This window comes from Ranitomeya variabilis, chromosome 2 (genome assembly GCF_051348905.1).
Source record: "Ranitomeya variabilis isolate aRanVar5 chromosome 2, aRanVar5.hap1, whole genome shotgun sequence".
NCBI classification, from domain to species: domain Eukaryota; kingdom Metazoa; phylum Chordata; class Amphibia; order Anura; family Dendrobatidae; genus Ranitomeya; species Ranitomeya variabilis.
In genome coordinates, this window is record NC_135233.1 from 990,436,006 (window position 1) to 990,451,976 (window position 15,971).

A 15,971-nucleotide genomic window follows, 5' to 3' on the forward strand; every position below is an offset into this window, starting at 1 on the left:
TCTGCAAATATCGATATTTTACTGTGTAAACCTTCTACCAGATTGTTAATAAATATGTTGAAGAGAATAGGTCCCAACACCGACCCCTGCGGTACCCCACTGGTCACAGCGACCCAGTTAGAGAATATATTCCATTTATAACCACCCTCTGCTTTCTATCACTAAGCCAGTTACTTAGCCATTTACAAACATTTTGCCCCAGACCCAGTATTCTCATTTTGTGTACCAACCTCTTCTGTGGCACGGTATCAAACGCTTTGGAAAAATCAAGATATACCACGTCCAATGACTCACCTTGATCCATATCCAGATAAATAAAAAAAACAGCGCCTCAAACTGTAGTGAAGATAAATCTTACATTTTATTCTGCCTCCTGTGGTGACGTTTCGGTCCAGAGACCTTTTTCAAGCACCTTGATCCAGTCTATAGCTACCTCTTTATAAAAGCTGATTAGACTGGTTTGACAGGAGCGATTCCTCATAAACCCATGCTGATATGGAGTTAAACAGTTATTCTCATTGAGATAATCCAGAATAACATCCCTCAGAAACCCTTCAAATATTTTACCAATAATAGAGGTTAGACTTACTGGCCTATAATTTCCAGGTTCACTTTTAGAGCCCTTTTTGAATATTGATACCACATTTGCTATGCGCCAGTCCTGTGGAACAGACCCCGTCACTATAGAGTCCCTAAATATAAGAAATAATGACTTGTCTATTACATTACTTAGTTCTCTTAGTGCTCGTGGGTGTATACCATCCGAAACCAGAGATTTATCTATTTTAGTCTTATTTAGCGGGTTTCGCACCTCTTCTTGGTTTAAATTGGTGACCCTTACTGTAGGGGTGTCTTTGTCTCGGCATTTCACCTAACATTTTATTTTCCACCATGAATACCGTGGAGAAGAAGGTGTTTAATATATTTTTTTCCTCATCATATACAACCATTCTTTCCTCATAATTTTTTAAGGGTCCTACACTTTCACTTTTGATTCTTTTACTATTCATATAGTTGAAGAGCAGTTTGGGATTAGTTTTACTCTCCTTAGCAATGTGCTTCTCTGTTTCCTTTTTGGTTGCTTTAATTAGTTTTTTAGATAAAGTATTTTTCTCCCTATAGTTTTTTAGAGCTTCAATGGTGTCGTCCTGCTGTATTGGGCAGGCGATGAGCAGTGCCTGGTTTTCTCTACACACACCGCTTAGAATTATAACCAAAAAGGTCTATCTTCGTCTCATCAGACCAGAGAATCTTATTTCTCATAGTCTGGGAGTACTTCATGTGCTTTTTTTAGCAAACTCTATGCTTGCTTTCATATGTCTTGCACTGAGGAAAGGCTTCCGTCGGGCCACTCTGCCATAAAGGCCCGACTGGTGGAGGGCTGCAATGATAGTTGACTTTGTGGAGCTTTCTCCCATCTCCCTACTGCATCTCTGGAGCTCAGCCACAGTGATCTTGGGGTTCTTCTTTACCTCTCTCACCAAGGCTCTTCTCCCACGATTGCTCAGTTTGGCTAGACGGCCAGGTCTAGGAAGACTTCTGGTGGTCCCAAACTTCTTTCATTTAAGCATTATGGAGGCCACTGTGCTCTTAGGAACATTGAATATTGCAGAAATTCTTTTGTTACCTTGGCCAGATCTGTGCCTTGCCACAATTCTGTCTCTGAGCTCCTTGCTTTGACAAAGACCGCAGCACGGTCGAAACGCGTTGCTTCACCCACAGGGGCCATGGTGTTGTCTGAGGAGCATTTTTGTATTTTGCATTTTAACATTTTTCATTAAAAGTTTATAATATTTTATTCTTATTGAGCTGGAACATCGTATTTTCTTCTATTCCTTAAAGTCTCGTCAGGACCAAGTTCCTGGAAAAGGTGAGCCGGCTTTTCCTCTCTTTTTTTTTTCATTTCGTCTGAGCTCCTTGGCCAGTTCCTTTGACCTCATGATTCTCATTTGGTCTGACATGCACTGTGAGCTGTGAGGTCTTATATACACAGGTGGGTGCCTTTCTTAATCAAGTCCTATCAGTTTAATTAAACACAGCTGGCCTCCAATGAAGGAGTAGAACCATCTCAAGGAGGATCACTAGCAAATAAACAGCATGGGACTTAAATTTGAGTGTCTGAGCTAATGGTCTGAATACTTATGACCATGTGATATTTCAGCTTTTCTTTTTTAATACATTTGCAAATATTTCTACATTTCTGGGGGTTCTTTCAGTCAAGATGGGGTGCAGAGTCTACATTAATGAAAAAATAATATTTTTTTTTTAATTTACCAAATGGCTGCAATGAACCAAAGAGTCAAAAATGTAAAGGGGTCTGAATACTTTCCGTACCCACTGTATGTATTCTGTAATTTTTTGTTTTTGTCTTTTATACTTTGTAATGTCTAATTTAACTTTAATGTCTAATTTAAATTTAAGTTTCTTTTTGTTCCTGGACATTTTATTAAGAGAGGGTATGCATTTTCTACAGCATTCTTGTAGTATATCCGATTATGTTGCATATCTGAGTTATTATTCATGACATGGTCCCTCCCATTCTACACAATTATGCTCTTCACTTGATTGATGGAAATCAGCTTTCCTAAAGCGCCAGGTTTTTCTATTTCCCTTTGAAATGTTTTATTGAATATTACATTGAAACTTATCATATTATGGTCGCTGCCCCTCAAATTCTCCCTGACCTGTAGATCTGAAATTGTATCTGGTCTATTTGACAGAACCAGATCCAGCGCTGGTTGGTTTATCCATCGAGAGAGGTCATTATCCTGAACTGCAGATAAGAATTTGCAGCTTTTAGCAAAACCAAAAGATTCTGTCCCATTGAGTTTCTGGATAGTTAAATTCCACTATAATAAGGACCTTATTATTATATGCTGCCTTTTTAATTTGTTTGGAGTGTGGGAAGAAACCCACGTCAACACAGGGAGAACATACATCCTTGCAGATGTTGTCCTTGGTGGGATTTGAACCCTGGACTCCAGCGCTGCAAGGCTCCACTAAGCCACCATGCTGTCCATTCACTGTTTTCATATATTTTATTGCATACAGTGTGCTGCTGATCTATCTATCTGTTTGTCATGGTCTGTGTTGGGTGATGGTGTAGTATCTGCACAGACGTCACAGCTCTCATCAGCACCACCAGCGGCAGCAGCATTGCTCCTCCTGCTCCAGCATGCCTCCCTCTCCCCACCTGCTCGTCCTCCCCCTCCTCCCTGCTCTATTCTCCATCTCTGCTGCTCTATACATTCCAGCTTCAGCAGCCGGACCATCCCTCCTCCCCACCACACTGCTTCAGCCAACCAGCACTGACAGGCAGGGCAGGGACCCGGAGGGACAAACAGGAGACACAGGGCAGCATCACCCACATCCACACTGGGAGCGGTGACACAGCACTGGAGCATTCCCACTAGCTGTCAGTCCAGAGAAGTCCATCTTGATGCTCCACCGCAGAGAGAAGCAGTGACAAGACAGCCAGGTACCGCCCTACTCCGCTGTCTCCTTCACCCTTGTCTCTCACATTCTCATCCATCCTATTATCTGTATACCTCTGTCTTCCATCCTTATGGATCCATGTATCTCTCCGGTATCATTACCACAGCAGTGATACATTATATGCAGACACATTTTTTTCATCCTTGATCCTTTGCATGGTCTTCATTTCCTCGCTGTACCTCGTTCTATGTATCCAATCGACTATCCCTCCATCCTGAGATCTTCACCTTCATCTTTCCTTCCTCTGTCCTTATTTTTCTTTTTCCATAGCCCTCCCTTCTCTTCTTTACTCCGTCTCCCTCCCTTCTCTCATTCCTATGGGACATTCCTGCACCAGGCATTTAACCCATTCGCATTGCATGGGCCCTTGGTGCACCATTGGTCGTCTATGAATTTACTACCTCTTCGTGTCTATGATGTCTGGCCAAAATGTTATTAACCCAAGCTTATGAGGATGCATTGATGGATGACTGTCATTATTCCAAGTGACGGATCATAAATAGGCCTTTGTAGGTCATGTACAGACGCTGTAGGTGGGCAATTGTATGCGTGTCTTCGCGTGATACATTTTCTGATGATTTTTGCATTATTCCTTTTTAGCCTTTTTATGTAGCTTATTTCGTTTATGCCTCTCTAGCACATTCTCATGTGTAATGCCTTCTACGTCCGTAGCTCAGCGTAATAACAAAAGACCGATATTATCTGTATAGGATCTGAATCCAGCTTTTCTCATCATGCATGACATGTATGTTTATGTGATGTTTTATGCTATTTTATGTTTAAAGATGAGGTGTTTGCCTTTGTGTCTGCTGTGATGTCTATGTGACGTATCCTGTCGAACAGCTGATGTTACCACCTTTTTTTCTTGGTCCGCACCCGCCATTTTTTGCTGATCTCAGGCTAGTAACAATATGAAGCGGCGTCGCACTTGGGCCAACAGTGTGGTCGGAATAAATATACACTGTGCATGGTTTGGTGGGCCAAGGTGGGGTAGTACGTATCCTCTAGGTAGGGGTATGACACTGCAAACTCTGGAGATCAGCCCGCCCATTGCGCTTGCTTCTCGTTTCTGGCAGATAGTGTTTACAGACAGCACAGGGAGAGGTTCCGGGATAAATTATATGTGGACGTTTGGCCGAGCGGTTATGGCTGGAAGCTTCAGCAGGGAGCTGTGCAATGAATCAAATTCTAACAAGGAAGCAATATTCTGCTTCTGGATCTAGATGACTGGTGCAATCTCCTGCAATGTTTGCCAGTGATATCTATCAATATCTGAAATACTCTGCGGACATGACTGTGCCTGATAATTATTCAGTGGCATAGCATGGATCAGTGGGGATGCTATATGTAAAGTCATACATCGAAAACATAAAAAATATACATGGAAAACCTTCTTTGGAATAGCCAACAAAATAGATTTTTAAAAAAATAAATTGATTAAAATTCAAAAAAAACATAAAATGGCACAGCCATATACTGTGATAACTGTACTCGGGGCAACAAATAATTTTAGTAGCCCTGATAGATAAGATGAAATAATTGGCCTTTGAAGCATAGTCTAAAATCATAAAAGCTGCCCACCTAGGTAAAACAAAGATTAGACACACTAAAGACCCCCATACACAGTAGACTAATGTCAGCCATACCCACAGGTATTGACGAATTTGGCTGATGGTCTAATGTGTATGGGGGCGCAGTTTCATTGATGGTAAGGGGGAATGTCAATCTCGTATGTCTGATTTTCAACAGCCAATCAAATTGTTCTCCAGGAAATAAGCCAACGGCAGACACGTCAGCTTTCTCATAGAGAACAGAGGAGAGGTTGGCTGAGCAAGCGCCCCCTGTATATGGGAGAGTAAGCTGAGATGGCTGAATGATCGGCTGCAGCATCATTCGGCCAACAGACATCTAATGTGTATGGCCAGCTTAGCTTTAGTAGCCAGTGCCAAAGTAAATGCAGCAAAGGGTGTCGCAAAAGAGGCAAAAATGGACCTGATAAAAATAGAAATTTGCCTCTATACAAATCTGTAGTAAGACTACACCTAACACTAGATGAAGTTTTCAGCTCTTGTATATAGGAAGGACTTAGTTGAACTCACGCAGTTGTAAAGAAGAGCCACCCAAAAAATTATGGTGTCATTCAGTTTTGAAAAAAATACAGCTTGTACAAAATCATAATTGGACATTACAGAGATATGTTTCATGATCCTTTATATCTAGGCCTCACATCCACTAAGTCCACAAATAAGCAGGTTTGTCTTTCATCAGTTATGAGGATTCTTTACTGGAAGAGCAGAGAGTTTAAAAGGGTTCTGTTTTATCTTAATAAATATATAATCTCACGATTTATGTACTAGATTGTGCAATGTCTACATAGCAATTGGGTTGTTAGTAGCAACGTTGATGCCTCAGTACAGCTTCTAGTTCAGGTATATATTATTATGAACTATAAAGGTGTCCTTAGACAGTGGGGGAAATAAGTATTTGATCCCATGCTGATTTTGTAAGTTTGCCCGCTGACAAAGACATGAACAGTCTATAATTTTAAAGGGACTCTGTCACCTGAATTTGGAGGGAACAATTTTCAGTCATAGGGGCGGGGTTTTCAGGTGTTTGATTCACCCTTTCCTTACCCGCTGGCTGCATGCTGGCTGCAATCTTGCCTTGCGCAGGCATGTACTATGGAGGACAGAGAATGAACTTCAATCCAATATTGCAGCCAGCATGCAGCCAGCGGGTAAGGAAAGGGTGAATCAAACACCCGAAAACCCCACCCATATGACTGAAAATTGTTCCCTCCAAATTCAGGTGACAGAGTCCCTTTAAAGGTAGGTTAATTTTAACATTGAGAGATAGAATATCAAAATTAAAATCGAGAAAATAACATTGGATAAATTATATAAATTTATTCACATTTTGCAGTGAGAAATAAGTATTTGATCCGCTACCAACGGTTACGAGTTCAAGTCCTACAGACCAGTTAGACACTGCTAATCAACTCGTTACCTGCATTAAAGACAGCTGTCTTACATAGTCACCTTTATAAAAGACTCCTGTCCACAGACTCAATCAGTTATACTCTAAAGAGTTTTATAAGGATGTCAGGGACAAGATCATAGACCTGCAGAAAGCTAGAATGGGCTACAAAATCATAAGTAAGACGCTGGGTGAGAAGGAGACAACTGTTGGTGCAATAGTAAGAAAATGGAAGAAATACAAAATCACTGTCAATCGACATTGATCTGGGGCACCATGCAAAATCTCACCTCGTGGGGTATCCTTGATCATGAGGAAGGTGAGAGATCAGCCTAAAACTAAACAGGGGGAACTTGTTAATGATCTCAAGGCAGCTGAGACCACAGTCACCATGAAAACCATTGGTAACACATTACGCCGTAAAGGTTTAAAATCCTGCAGTGCCTACAAGGTCCTCCTGTTCAAGAAGGCACATGTGCAGGCCCGTCTGAAGTTTGCCAATGAACACCTGGATGACTCTGTGAGTGATTGGGAGAAGGTGCTGTGCTCAGATGAGACAAAAATTGAGCTCTTTGGCATTACCTCAACTCACCGTGTTTGGAGGAAGAGAAATGCTGCCTATAACCCAAAGAACACCGTCCCCACTGTCAAGCATGGAGGTGGAAACATTACGTTTTTGGGGTGTTTCTCTGCTAAGGGGCACAGGACTACTTCACCACATCAATGGGAGAATGGATGGAGCCATGTATCATAAAATCCTGAGTGTCAACCTCCTTCCCTCCGCCAGGACATTAAAAATGGGTCATGGCTGAGTCTTCCAGCAAGACAATGACCCAAAACATACAGCAAAGGCAACAAAGGAGTGGCTCAAAAAGAAGCACATTAAGGTTATGGAGTGGCCTAGCCAGTCTCCAGACCTTTATCCCATAGAAAACTTATGGAGGGAGTTGAAGCTCCAAGTTGCCCAGTGACAGCCTTAAAATCTTAATGATTTAGAGATGACCTGCAAAGAGGAGTGGACCAAAATTCCTCCTGACATGTGCGCAAACCTCATCATCAACTACAAAAAAGTCTGACTGCTGTGCTTGCCAACAAGGGTTTTGCCACCAAGTATTAAGTTTTGTTTGCCAGGGGGATCAAATACTTATTTCTCACTGCAAAATGCAAATAAATTTATATAATTTGTGCAATGTGATTTTCTGGATTTTCTTTTTGATATTCTATTTCTCAATGTTAAAATTAACCTAACCTTAATATTATAGACTGTTCATGTCTTTGTCAGCGGTCAAACTTACAAAATCAGCAAGGGATCAAATACTTATTTCCCCCACTGTATATTAAGCGATAGTGGGTTGAACCTTATTTTGGGCTTATTTTGGAGGGGCCAGAAGACTATGTAATGTGTCTTTTATCTAATGTATAGCTGCAGATTTCTTGGGAGAGGGATTAGGCATGTCAGATTTCAAGCCGCCCCATCCTTTTTCTTTTTTTTACATACAAATAATATAATTGTATCTACATAGGTGTCAATCTTCATTTATTGGTAGTGGAGTCAGGTTCCACATCAATGGCTGCCAAAAGTATGTATTTGGAGATTATTTAAAACATTTATTACTATGAGACTTCTTGAATCAAGACTTCATATTTGGGATTTGTTTCCTTGTAACAAAGTGTAGTTGATAACAATTACGGTACCCTGAACATATTTTCTAGCCTCAGCTTTGACTACAATGGCCTAATTTCTCCTAAATGGAGTTCCCTTCTCATATTGCAAATGCAGCCGGCATATTTATATAATATTTATTATATTTTTATGAGTCTCTCTATCTCTGAGAGCTGCTACTTCATTTTCAAATTATTTTTTTTTTCTAGCTGAATAACATCAAGAACATGTATTATTGGCACATGAAACATCCGATTATTCTGCAGCGCAGGTGTCACGGCTGGCACCTGCCTGCAGAAGGTTTTTTTTTTTTTTAAAGTATGTACATATATATTCATTATGTAAACTAGGGAGCAGGTCAGTGAGGGATCAGTGACCTGTCAGCCATCTGTATTATGAATATATATTCAGAGCACCACATGAAACCCCACAGGCCGCCCCGGAGCACGAGCATATCATTAAGTGAAAACTGAAAATCAAGATTAAACAACCACAAGACAGATTTCATCACCCAGGTATCATTGTAATCAGTATAACGGCGCCGACCTGACACTGTCTGTAGGTTACTGAACACAATCCTGATGACCATGTCACGTACCTCCTGGATAAGGAAATAAGAAAAACATGAGATGTCATGTTTCTAATGCAAGTAGTACACCTATAGATTTGGGCAGACTCTGATTGGCCCATAGGTGAACAGGGGAATCCCCCGGTGGGCCCCTGTGCAGATCTGGCCCCCCAGCCCAACTGTACGTGGTATAATTCACTTAATTCACTCTGTACAGAAAAAAGCAACATCTCATCATTCATTTATCAAACTCCCCAGTTTATTATTATATAGAGGTTTAGGTAAATTTGTGATTTAGGGTAGTGAATATTTGCATGCAGGTGAAAGGTGGCCTCCCCCCCCCCCAAAGTCAATGTTACTGGTGGGCCCTTGGCACCCCAGTCCGGGACTGGATGTGGGTTACCAGTATGGCTGATATTCACAAGCTGACAAAGCAATTCCCTAAGAGTAATGAAAGGAAATATAGAATGGAAATTGGATGTTGCACCATTCTGCATGTTACCGTTGAGTCCCAATGTTACCCCTGCTGTGTATATGACCCCTTCTCTGCGTTATCGCTTTTGGGATCACATCTGTGCTATGACATCGCTGCATTATCCCTGCATTCTGACATCAGTTGTGCAATACACCAGCATGCAGTGATGGACGCAGAAAGGACGGCCCCTGTGCAAGAACAATATGGAATCCACTTGCAGTCCAGAAGTTCTGCAAATGACAGAAGCTGTTGTTGCTTTGGAAGTGGTAGTGGCCTCCTTATCTCTCGGGCCCCTGTGCGGCTGTACAGATTGCACTACTGATATGTCCACCCCTGGGTGCTTGTGATATCATTATTGCTTTTCCAATACTGTGATTGCACAGCTGAAATGACGTGACATTTCTTGTATGCTCTATCCATACACTGAAACGTCACTGTATACTGTGCAGACTATCCCTGTACTGTGACATAATTATGTGAAGTATGCCAGTGTTGTGCACTATCCCTATAATGTGACATGTACATTATAACAGTATCGTGACATCAGTGTGTGCATTATCTCCGTAATGTGAGATCACTATAAACATTATCCCCTATACTGTGACATCACTATAAACATTACCCCTATACTGTGACATCACTATAAACATTATCCCTATACTGTGATATCACTATTGTGAGGCAGTGACCCCTGTTACAGCTAGGGGGCGCTGTATGTTCTCCTCGGGATACACACGGAAGCGTATTGAGGCCATGGGAGTGCATGGCAGTCGCAGGCGTAACTGTGATGGTGAGACAGTGACCGGCATTATTGTAAATGGCCGGTATGTGTCTCAGAGGAGATCCTCTGCACTGTAAGCCAGTAATGTTGTTGTTCTGGGACCTGTAGTCCCACAAGTGTTTGTGTAGTTGTAATGGGAGGGTTACAGGGTTAGTCAGAGAACTGGGCGGGTCTGACTAACCACACACACCTCCCACCTATGGGGGTAGCTACAGTGATATAATGTGACTGAGGTCTGGTCACATGGTCAGTGTTCAGAGTGTATGGACCTAAATGGTCAGTGTCAGAGTGTATGGACCCGAAGGCCTGTGTGTTGGGTAGGTCCTGTGTGTGGACTGGATCCCTGAATAGCACACTGGGAGAGGCCACATACCTGAAGGCCTGTGTGTTGGGTGGTCCTGGGAGTAGGAAGGACGTCCTGAATAGCACACGGAGAGGCCGTGGACCCGGATGGCCTCTGTGTTGGAATGTCCTGGGAGTAGGACTGGATTCCTGAAGAGCACGGGGAGAGGCCATGGTCCTGCAGAGCCTGTGACAACTACTGTGTTGGGGAAGCTACCGTCCTTCTGTGGGTCTGGGACTGTCGGGTGGCCTGGTGAGCAAGGCATTGTCCAGGACGGTGATCGCAGTTAGGCAGCTTCCCTGGGAGAGAGGACTGACGAGGAGTCAGAGTGTGGAGCAGGAGCTCCTGGAAGGTAACCCAGAGTATGGGGGACTGTGTGCACTGACGAGCGTCAGTTAATGAACTGTGAGGTCTCCCATGGTAACTGGGCGAAGTGAGGTCCGGTGTGTTTAGAGACTGCAACTTAATGTCATGCTATGTGAGTAGAGACATTAATACGGCACACGGAGACCCCCGCAAACTAGTCAGAGGAGGAGTGGCGGGTGTAGTGTCTGAAAAATAATTGAAGCTGTGTACTATGAACTATATGTGTGTGATGTGTAAAATGGAGGTTTATGACCTGTAAATAAACTGCATGGATTGTTTAATGGAGAAAATCATGCCTGTGTGACTGAATCCAGTTGCTAAGCGAGTGTCCACAACACATGCAGTAAGCGCTATCTTACACTATATACATTATCCCTATACTGTGACATCACAATATACATCATCCCTATACTGTGACATCACTATATTCATTATCCCCATACTGTGACATTACTATATACAGTACATTATCCCTATACTGTGACATCACTATATACATTATCCCCATACTGTGACCTCACTATATACATTATCCCTATACTGTGACATCACTATGTACATTATGTCTATACTGTGACTTCACTATATACATTATCCCTACACTGTGACATCACTATATACATTATCCCCATACTGGGACATCGCTGTGTGCATTATCTCTGTACTGTGACCTCAGTATATACTGTACATTATCCCTATACTGTGACTTCACTATATACATTATCCCTATACTGTGACATCACTATGTACATTATCCCCATACCGTGACATTGCTGTGTGCATTATCTCTGTACTGACTTCACTATATACATTATCCCTATACTGTGACATCACTATATACATTATCTCTGTACTGTGACTTCACTATATACATTATCCCTATACTGTGACTTCACTATATACATTATCCCTATACTGTGACATCACTATATACATTATGCCTATACTGTGACTTCACTATATACATTATCCCTATACTGTGACATCACTATATACATTATCTCTGTACTGTGACTTGACTATATACATTATCCCTATACTGTGACTTCACTATATACATTATCCCTATAGTGTGACATCACTATATACATTATGCCTATACTGTGACTTCGCTATATATTTTATCCCTATACGGTGACTTCACTATGTACATTATCCCTGTATTGTGACCTCACTGGGTAAAATGTATGTGACCTTATTGTGTGCATTATCCAGGTGCATTTCGGAGACTAAAATAATCACGATTTTAATGTTCTGAACTTGATGTTGGTGGTGGCCATGGTGGAGAGTGAGGTCCTATTAAAGGTTATGCAGCAGCGCCCCATGGTTATTTCTTACACCCCTGATTGACTATGTTTTTCAGGACACAGGACACCATTAGATAACGACGACATTTTGACAGTCACATGTAATGCAATATATTTATCAAGCTGAAAGACGTTTTTTGCAAGTTAGAAAAATAATGACAGCCTTATGTCCTGTATCCAGGAGAGCTGTCCCCATAGAGTTGCACTAAATTCTCTAATTTGTCAGTGACATTAATAAGTACTCCTAAAAATGTCTTCAATTTTATAACAAACATTATTGATCCCTGATTTGTTATGTATTAACTTTACGTAAAAAGTGACCGTGTAGCAAGAAGTGGCTCACATTAAAAAAGTGACTTTCTCATCTAATCAAGTAAATGAAGCAGATATGTTTACTCTGGAATCAGGTAAATGACTCAACAAGGCAATAAAAATGCAAAGTAATACACTTGGGCCGCTGAGCACAAAGGCAGCGCACAGGATAAATGACATAATGACTCACACATCAAAGAGACCTGCAGGCAATGGGAGAGAAAGCAGGAGGGCAGATTGTTGGGACAAGGCACTTGTGAATTCAAGAGTAAATAAAGATGTTCATAGATCAGCTGCAAAGAGGCCAAGGCAGCCAGTCATAGCCCATATGGGTCTATGGGGACAATGTAACCGTGTGCACCTTAATAGAGGAAATAAGTGCAGCACCTGGAGGGAGGTGGTAGCCCCATACCAGTCCTGGACCTAGCAGTAGTTATGGCCACTTCCGCTGCTACCACCACCCTCCTCATGTTTTTGACATCACTGACGTATATCACTGACATTTGAGTCCCAGTATTTATCAAATTTCTCACATTGCATATCTTATAACATGTCTGAAGGATTATTAGTGACTTCATGTGTAGCCTATTATAGTCATTTAAAGGGAATATGGCAGCAGGTTTTTGCTCTGTAATCTGAGAGCATCATAATGTAGGAGCAGAGACCCTGATTGCGGTGATGTGTCACTTACTGGGCTGGGTTCTGCAGTTTCATTACAATCAGTGTTTTATTGGCATGAGATTATCACTAGAGGAGTAGGTGTCTCGTGCTTCCTGGTCCGTCACTATACAATGTACGCAGAAAGCTGTGGTGTGGACATGGTTATACACAGCTCAACAACTGAGCTCTGCTAGATCTGTAGGAGAGAAAACTGTGACTCTACCTGCTGCACTCAGTAACCTAAGTGACACATCGCTGGAATCAAGGTCTCTGTCCATACCTCATATTTCTGTCAGATTATGTAATAAAAACCTCCTTGCAGATTCTGTTTCAATGGAAAAAAAAACATATACATAGATCAATAGATCATATCGGTGCAAATTGTCAGAAGATGACTTTTAGATTCATATCTCATTTAATCTCATGTTTAGGGCGTTCAAAAGTGTTCATGTCAAGGGAAAGTCATTTTTTTTGTGGAGCTTTCAGTGTAAAGGCTCATTTAGATGAGCCAATAGTCTTATGGGTCAATAGTCTTATGAATGTTCATGACCTGGCCATGGAAATATGACTCTGATCAGCCACTGAAGGAGCAAATTGCTTGTTCATCTGTGGAGCACATCGTTTATACCGATATAATTGCTGTCGGCAGCACATCGCCCTTTGTAAACATGGAATATGCTGCTGTCAAAATGATGTTGTATGGTGACAGAACTGTCATAATAATCATCATCTTCATACAGCCATCCCATACAGCCATCCCATACAGTCATCCCCATTCATATCTGTATATTCCTTTCAACACACCATCATCTCAAGCACAATATAATTTTTTTTGTATCTTCACATAGGGAGTCCCTTCAGATTTTATTTCCCCAGGACATGGACATCTGAGTCACTCCTAGCGGCTGAATTAAATGGACATCACCAGTCCCAAATGTCAATTGCTACATACTGTGCTGCCAGTGAGTGGTGACATCCGGCCTAGTGACGCATCTGCATGGTGTAATATGAGGGCCGCAGCTGCAGCTCTATTGATCACTGCATAGGGCTTAAGTTACTCCAGGTTACTCAGTAAACCCTGCCGCGTCCTTTCAAAGATCAAATCTAGACGGCTCCTTCTTGTAAATGGAAAGGGATCAATATGGCAAATAGACTGTATGTATAGAAAGGTGTAGGGTCACCTCTGGTAAACCTACACATATAAACCAAAACACGACACACTTCTATTGTATTTAATTTTTATTATTTGTAAAATATATTAGCACAAGTGATAATATGAGTGATCAACACTGCTTGATATCTAAAGCTGGCCATAGATGTGAAAACTGTGAAGTGTTCATTCAGCAGACAGCCGTCTGACTCCCTCATACACATCAGCACTCGATCATGTTTTCAGTGTGGAGAGAAGAGAAAGCCGCTGCCAGACACTTCTTCCTTCTCTCTCCTGAAGACAAAAGGATTGGCTATTGAAATTCCAAAGGGCCGAGGGCCAATCCTTCTCGCCCTCGACATAATCTTTCAGGGGAGAGTTAAGAAGCCTCCGTATACATCAGACGGCCTTCTGGCCCTGCAAAAATTGGTGGGTTTGTCTGACTTTTATTTAATATATATGTGGGGCTTTAAGAGTGTTTTCAAGAGTGATGTGAATACACCAGATAAAACGGGGGCAGATTAGAAGGTGGCTGGTTAAAACCCTCATTGTAGAGCTGGTTACCCTCCTAGTTGGGCTTAATTTACGATGTGAAACCATTGTAGACCACGTTCACAAGAACCAGGTTAGACAATAATTGTGGAGTGATGAAATCTCATGACAATCTGTTTCCCATGTACTGTATGTGAATATGGTCTCTGCATCATCGTTCACATGCAGTGATATTTTTTCACACAGAAATATAAGCCAGTAAAATAAGTAGCATGCCTCTTATTCTGCTGATTCTGTGAGGAATGGCAAGGAGATCAACCCCATGAGGTCTAGCTCCACTGGATGGGCCACACCTTGTGCAAATCCCCCCCGGCTACAAATTTGCTGCAGAAATACAAGTGTTTTCCTGTCATGGATCTTCTGGTAAAGTGTATCTGCAGTGCCCCAGAGTCCTGGTCGTTGCAGTAATGTCATTCTTCCACCAGGGGGAGTGATATTACGTCTGAAGGCAATAACGGAGTTCTTCTTTCCAGGTATCACAAACCATACACCACACTTCACACTCCAATCCACCAGGGGGAGCTACACTCATATCTACTAGGGCACTCCTCACAGATGGGTAAAACTGGTGGACTGGATAGGAAGTTAGGGTACCGTCACACAGTGCCATTTTCATCGCTACGACGGCACGATTCGTGACGTTGCAGCGTCGTATGATTATCGCTCCAGCGTCGTAGACTGCGGTCACACGTTGCAATACACGGCGCTGGAGCGATAATTTCATGACGTATTTGCGATGTAGAAGCCGTTGGTTACTGTGCGCACATCGTATACAACCTGTGTCACACGATGCAATCATGCCGCCACAGCGGGACCCTAGACGACGAAAGAAAGTTTCAAACGATCTGCTACGACGTACGATTCTCAGCGGGGATCCGGATCGCAGTAGCGTGTCAGACACTACGATATCGTAACGATATCGCTAGAACATCACGAATCGTGCCGTCGTAGCGATGAAAATGGCACTGTGTGACGGTACCCTAAGTCAGACGCTGCCTGGGCTTGACCCAGTGAGTTCCTATCAGGCAGACAGAGGGAAAATGAGGCACATCGGAGCTGCAGACAGAGGGTCGCTGACAGGGGTGGGATCCTGTCAGAGGCCTAGCTAGACAGAAAGACACGGAGCTGCGCCTGCCCCACGTGCGGCAGCATCCTAAGAAAGGACACGAAGAGTATTGTGTTGTAGAGGGCGAGAAACGAATTCATAGCACAAGGAGATAACACCAGAAGGAGTTCTGCCCTGAAATAGGCTGCCTCCTTCTGAGGCGCGAAGCCGTGGCTGGAACACCGAGGGAGCAACTGTCTCCAAACCTTGCTCCAGAG

At 42.5% G+C, this 15,971-nt stretch overlaps 1 protein-coding gene across 6 annotated transcripts in view; it reads left to right on the plus strand.

Moving 5' to 3' along the window:
* The first annotated feature begins 3,217 nt into the window (after positions 1 to 3,217).
* The window catches only part of KIF1A (kinesin family member 1A), a 235,892-nt gene continuing 223,138 nt past the window's right edge, over positions 3,218 to 15,971 (plus strand). For all 6 annotated transcript variants that reach the window (XM_077291029.1, XM_077291030.1, XM_077291031.1 and 3 more), the window contains exon 1: positions 3,218 to 3,478. The gene's annotated coding sequence lies outside the window, so the exon portion shown is untranslated. The remainder of the gene's footprint in view (positions 3,479 to 15,971) is intronic.